The 6858-nt window shown below is 41.9% G+C and overlaps 1 pseudogene; it reads right to left on the reverse strand.

Annotated features, from left to right (window-relative positions):
• LOC112071341 (CLIP-associating protein 1-like) overlaps positions 1 to 6858 on the reverse strand; it is a 70237-nt pseudogene that overhangs the window by 10751 nt on the left and 52628 nt on the right.

The raw sequence follows: 6858 nt of genomic DNA on the forward strand, positions 1-6858 counted from the left end.
GAGAGCCTTACCACAGCTCTTGAGGAGGTTAAGGTCACTATGAGGAGAGAGCCTTACCACAGCTCTTGAGGTAAAGGTCACTATGAGGAGAGAGCTAGAGCAGGTAAAGGAGTTGTCTGTCATCAAGAGGGTTCTACAGCACAGAGAACAGACTGTAGAGACTCCTAGAGTGAAGCTGCAGCCCCTCACCACCCCCAACACCCCCATGCCGCACTGGACAGAGGACCACCCAGAGACCCCTACCAGACCACTGCACCACCAAGGAGCCACAGGCCCCGAGCAGAGCCAGCGCACCCCACCCATCACCAGAGCATCACCACCTCAATCGACTTCGCAAGACTGGACCGGGCCCAGTCTACTACCCCGCACCAGACCAGACAGGGCCCCCCCCCTCCACAGGGCCCCCCCCTCCACAGGGCCCAACAGCAGGACTAGTGCAGCTACGCGGAGGTTCTTAGAGGACAGGATAATTATGTAGGATTGAGTGAGATTAAACAGCTCCTCCAATACATCAGCACTAAACACGCACATACATCAGAACAAATGTTTGCTGGTACCCTGTTTATCTCACTCTTAACTTAGCAGTTAATAGTTACTGTATTTTTTATCCAGTGTTATTCTCTCTTCTTGCAACATGAAATCGCTATCAGTTAACATGTGGAACATTCAGGGCCTAAACTCATCAACCTTTAGACTGAAGAGGTTAGATGTTGACGTCATCATTCTGCAGGAGACATGTCGTAAGGCTGACAATGTCACTCACTGTCCCACAGGCTACAGAGAGGTAATTGTGCCGTCACAGAAACACACCTCTGTCAATAGAGGCAGAGACTCTGGAGGATCATTTGGTACAAGTTTGAACTACACATTCTAATTGATCCCCTCAAAATTGGTAAACATCACATTTGGATAAAACAGAAAAAAGAGAGAAAAAAATACTGACAGAAAAATGTGTTCCTTTGCACAATATATATCCCCCCCTCAGAATCCCCATATTACTCAGAGGAGATCTTCCCCACCCTTGAGGAAGAGACGTRCCATTTCCAGACCCAGGRAAATGTGCTCATCTGTGGGGACACAAATGCRCGCACAGRAACACTACCTGATCTAACGASCACACGAGGGGACAGCTTTATTACAGGCCATACTGYTWCTAACTGTCTTAATCTCCCCCATAGAAACAACAGTGACAGCACCATCAACAAAACCCGGATAGGATCTGTTGCAGCTCTGTAGAAGCCTGGGTCTGTATTTTGTCAATGGTAGGTTACAGGGACTCTTTGGGGAGATTCAACTATTGCTCACAGCACAGTGATTACAGACATTGACCCTTTCTCTCTCAGCTCATTCACTGTCAAGTCACTAACACCTCTGTCTGATCACAGCCTAATTACCTTGTTCTTCAAAAAAACAGACATGGAAACAACCACACATTCACAGCCCAGCAAGCTGTACAACCAGTAACCAAAATATCCAAACACTCACAGTAAAGAAGGCATAGATCTAGCAGTAAAAAACGAAMTACAGTTGAAGTCAGAAGTTTACATACACTTTAACCAAATACATTTAAACTGTTTTTCACAATTCCTGACATTTAATCCTAGTAAAAATTCCCTGTCTTAGGTCAGTTAGGATCACCACTTTGTTTTAAGAATGTGAAATGTCAGAATAATAGTAGAGAGAATTATTTATTTCAGCTTTTATTTCTTTCATCACATTCCCAGTGGGTCAGAAGTTTACATACACTCAATTAGTATTTGGTAGCATTGCCTGTAAATTGTTTAACTTGGGCCAAACGTTTTGGGTAGCCTTCCACAAGCTTCCCACAATAAGTTGGGTGAATGTTGGCCCATTCGTCCTGACAGAGCTGGTGGAACTGAGTTAGGGTTGTAGGCATCTTTGCTCGCACACGCTATTTCAGTTCTGCCCACAAATTTTCTATAGGATTGAGGTCAGGGCTTTGTGATGGCCACTCCAATACCTTAACTTTGTTGTCCTTTTTTCCACAACTTTGGAAGTATGCTTGGGGTCATTGTCCAATTGAAAGACCCATTTGCAACCAAGCTTTAACTTCCTGACTGATGTCTTGAGATGTTGCTTGAATATATCCACATAATTTTCCACCCTCATGATGTCATCTATTTTGTGAAGTGCCCCAGTCCCTCCTGCAGCAAAGCACCCCCACAACATGATGCTGCCACCCCCGTGCTTCACGGTTGGGATGGTGTTCTTCGGCTTGCAAGCCTCCCCCTTTTCCCTCCAAACATAACGATGGTCATTATGGCCAAACAATTCTATTTTTGTTTCATCAGACCAAAAAGTACGATCTTTGTCCCCATGTGCAGTTGCAAACCGTAGTCTGGCTTTTTTAATGGCGGTTTTGGAGCAGTGGCTTCTTCCTTGCTGAGCGGTCTTTCAGCTTATGTCAATATAGGACTTGTTTTACTSTGGATATAGATACTTTTGTACCCGTTTCCTCCAGCATCTTCACAAGGTCATTTGCTGTTGTTCTGGGATTGATTTGCACTTCTCGCACCAAAGTACGTTCAGCTCTAGGAGACAGAACGCGTCTCCTTTCTGAGCGGTATGACGGCTGCGTTGTCCCATGGTGTTTATACTTGCGTACTATTGTTTGTACAGATGAACGTGGTACCTTCAGGCGTTTGGAAATTGCTCCCAAGGATGAACCATACTTGTGGAGGTCTACAATTTTTTTCAGAGGTCTTGACTGATTTCTTTAGATTTTCCCATGATGTCAAGCGAAGAGGCACTGAGTTTGAAGGTAGGCCTTGAAATACATCCACAGGTACACCTCCAATTGACACAAATAATGTCAATTAGCCTATCAGAAGCTTCTAAAGCCATGACATAATTTCCTGGAATTTTTCAAGCTGTTTAAAGGCAGTCAACTTAGTGTATGTAAACTTCTGACCCACTGGAATTGTGATACAGTGAATAATAAGTGAAATAATCTATTTGTACACAATTGTTGGAAAAATGACTTGTATCCTGCACAAAGTAGATGTCCTAACCGACTTACCCAAACTTTAGTTTGTTAACAAGAAATTTGTGGAGTGGTTGAAAAACTAGTTTTAATGACTCCAACCTAAGTGTATGTAAACTTCCGACTTCAACTGTGTGTGTGTGTGTGTATGCATGCATATATATATATATATATATATATATATTCAGGAAAACAGCAAAAGAAGCACAACTGAAATTGATCAAATTAAATTAAAAAAGACCACAGATGACAACTGGTTTGATGCAGATTGTAAAATTATAAGGTAAAAACTTAGAACACTGTCAAACCAAAAGCACAGAGACCCAAATAATGGTGAATTACACCTTCATTACTGTGACACTTTAAAACGTACACTCAGAACCACAAAAGCACAGTACAACAGCAAGCAGCTGACACTAATTGAGGAGTCCAAACAACTTCTGGCAAAATTGGAACAACCTAAAAAATATATATAAGTGGAATTAGCGATACAAAATGGTGACATATGGACAATCCATTTTAAAACACTCTACAACACCGTTCGAGTTGATGCAAACACAGAACAACGCCAAATTCAAGAGAAGTTGAATGGATTAGAAAAAGCTGTAAAGGACAATCAAAATCCACTGGACTCCCCAATTACTGACCAGGAGCTCTATAAGAAACTTCAGGCCCTCAAACGTAAGAAAGCATGAGGACCTGATGGCATCCTAAATGAGATGCTCAAATTCACTAGTGCAAAATGTCAATTGGCTAGAATAAAACAGTTTAATTTGATCCTGAGTGTAGGTTATTTCCCTGACATCTGGAATCAAGGACTCATAACCCCAATCTTTAAGAACGGAGACAAATWTGACCCTAACAATTACAGAGGCATTTGTGTGAACAGTAACCTGGGGAAGGTTTTCTGTAGTATTATAAATGTAAGAGTTCTAAACTTCCTTAATAAGCACAATGTCTTGAGTAAAAGCCAAATTGGATTTATACCAAAACATTGCAAAACCAATCATATTTACACCCTACACACCCTGATTGATAAACATGTCCACCCAAAAAATAACAAAATATACGCTTGCTTTATCGACTTCCAAAAAGCATTTGATTCTATTTGGCATACAGGACTGTTCTACAAAGTCATTGAAAGTGGTGTAGGGAGTAAAATATATGACATAATTAAATCAATACGTGCAGCATCAAAATTGGCAAGAAAATAACAGAATTATTTAACCGGGGCCGGGCCTTTGCCAAAGTTGCAATCTGAGCCCTACACTCTTCAATATTTACATCAACGAATTGGCCACTATTCTATAAAAATCCTCAGCCCCATTTCCCCAAATGTAATTATTAATTATGTTATTATTATAAATCTCCAAACAATGCTTTGGCAATATCTACATTGTTACCTCATGCCAATAAAGCAAATTTTATTGAAATTGATAGACAGAGACAGAAGTCAGAAAGAGAGAGTCAGAAAGAGAGGAAGGCAGAAAGAGGGGAACGGCAGAAAGAGAGGGAAGGCAGAAAGAGAGGGAAGGCAGAAAGAGAGGGAAGGCAGAAAGAGAGGGAAGGCAGAAAGAGAGGGAAGGCAGAAAGAGAGAGAAGGCAGAAAGTGAGAAAAGGCAGAAAGTGAGAAAAGGCAGAAAGTGAGAAAAGGCAGAGAGAGAGACGGCAGAGAGGAGGCTGTGTGTGCTCAGAATGACAACACTACGGACTCCTTATTACGGTAACCACGGTGACCAGAGCAAGTATACTCAATGGACCTCTTCAGAGACGACACACTCCTCCCTCTCTTCCTCTGTCCTCCTCTTCATTGTCCAGTATAAAGAGTCTCTGTGTGTGACTGTGTGAGGGGCAGAGTGGAGCATGGTGTGGACTGGGACAGAGATACCACGGGATGTAACATACACTTAGTATTCACAGTGCAAACCACTGACAGAGGTCACTCGCCAGTAAAAAGCACACAGTAACAAAACCTGCAGACTAGACCGACCAATAGCTCATTTTAGAATTATTTTTTTACACAGACCAGTATTCGACAGGTTTCTCCAAAAGTGTCAACAATAATGGCGTGACGCCAATACATGACACAAACACACACACACACACACACACACACAGACTCACCGTGCGGCAGGCAGGCCACTCTTTCCCAGGTCGGCTCTGACTCTCTCTCCTATGTGGCGATACACATCCACCAGCGATGCTGTGGCAGCCTCACGCACCTGCACAGAGGACACACAACATCCCACAATATAGGTTATCCAGTATCTACATAACTAAATAATGAAAATATATATTATGCAATTCATATTGTTAGCAGATCTCTTAACAGGGGGATGAGCATCGAACATTGTTTAGTATGATTGTCATGACCCTTGACTGTAAACACGAGCATCATAAAACAAACTCCGGGCATACAGGATGAGTGGCATCAGATAACTCTGACCGGCCTAGCGAGAGTAAGGCGTTACCCTGCCCTTGTGTGTGTGTGTGTGTGTGTGTGTGTGTGTGTGTGTGTGTGTATTATGTATTTCTGAGGTGTATGTATTCTGTGTGTATTCTGTGTGTGTGTGTGTGTGTATGTATGAGGTGTTTCTACAGTGCCTTCAGAAAGTATTCACACCCCTTGACTTAGTCCACATGTTGCGTTACAGACTGAATTAAACATTTATGTTTTTTCCCCTCACCCATCTACACACAAAACCCTATAATGACAAAGTGAAAACATGTTTTTAGAAACTTTTGCAAATGTATTGAAAATGAAATACAGAATTCTCATTTACATAAGTATTCATACCCCTATAAATGTTAGAGTCCCCTTTGGCAGCGATTACAGCTGTGTCTTTCTGGGTAAGTCTCTAAGAGTGATTACAGCTGTGTCTTTCTGGGTAAGTCTCTAAGAGTGATTACAGCTGTGTCTTTCTGGGTAAGTCTCTAAGAGTGTCTACAGCTGTGAGTCTTTCTGGGTAAGTCTCTAAGAGTGATTACAGCTGTGAGTCTTTCTGGGTAAGTCTCTAAGAGTGATGTACAGCTGTGAGTCTTCTTCTGGGTAAGTCTCTAAGAGTGATTACAGCTGTGAGTCTTTCTGGGTAAGTCTCTAAGAGTGTCTACAGCTGTGAGTCTTTCTGGGTAAGTCTAAGAGCTTTGCACACCTGGATGGAACAATATTRTCACATTTWAAAAAATGTATGTGAAAATTCTTCTCTGTCAAGTTGGTTGTTGATCATTGCTAGACAGCGATTTTCAAGTCTTGACATACATTTTCAAGCTGATTTAAATCAAAACTGTAACTAGGCCACTCAGGAACATTCAATGTCATCTTGGTAAGCAACTCCAGTGTGTTTTACGTTATTGTCCTGCTGAAAGGTGAATTTGTTTCCCAGTGTCTGTTGGAAAGCAGACTGAACCAGGTTTTCCTCTAGGATTTAGCCTGTGATTATAGCTTTTCTTTTTATCTTAAAAAACTCCCAAGTGGTTGCTGATGACAAGCATGCCCATAACATGATGCAGCCACCACCATGCTTGAAAATATGAAGAGTGGTACTCAGTGATGTGTTGTGTTGGATTTGCCCCGAACATAACACTTTGTATTCAGGCTAAAGCTAATTTCTTTGCCACATTTCTTGCAGTTTTACTTTAGTGCCTTGTTGCAAACAGGATGCATGTTTTGGAATATTTGTATTCTGTACAGGCTTCGTTTTCACAATGTTGTTGATCCATCCTCAGTTCTGTCATATTACAGCCATTAGAGTTGAACTGTTTTAAAGTCACCATTGGCCTCATGGTGAAATCCCTGAGCGGTTTCCTTCCTCTCCATTAACTGAGTTAGGAAGGACACCTGTATCTTTGTAGCG

Source organism: Salvelinus sp. IW2-2015, unplaced genomic scaffold (assembly GCF_002910315.2).
Source record: "Salvelinus sp. IW2-2015 unplaced genomic scaffold, ASM291031v2 Un_scaffold1588, whole genome shotgun sequence".
NCBI classification, from domain to species: Eukaryota; Metazoa; Chordata; class Actinopteri; order Salmoniformes; family Salmonidae; genus Salvelinus; species Salvelinus sp. IW2-2015.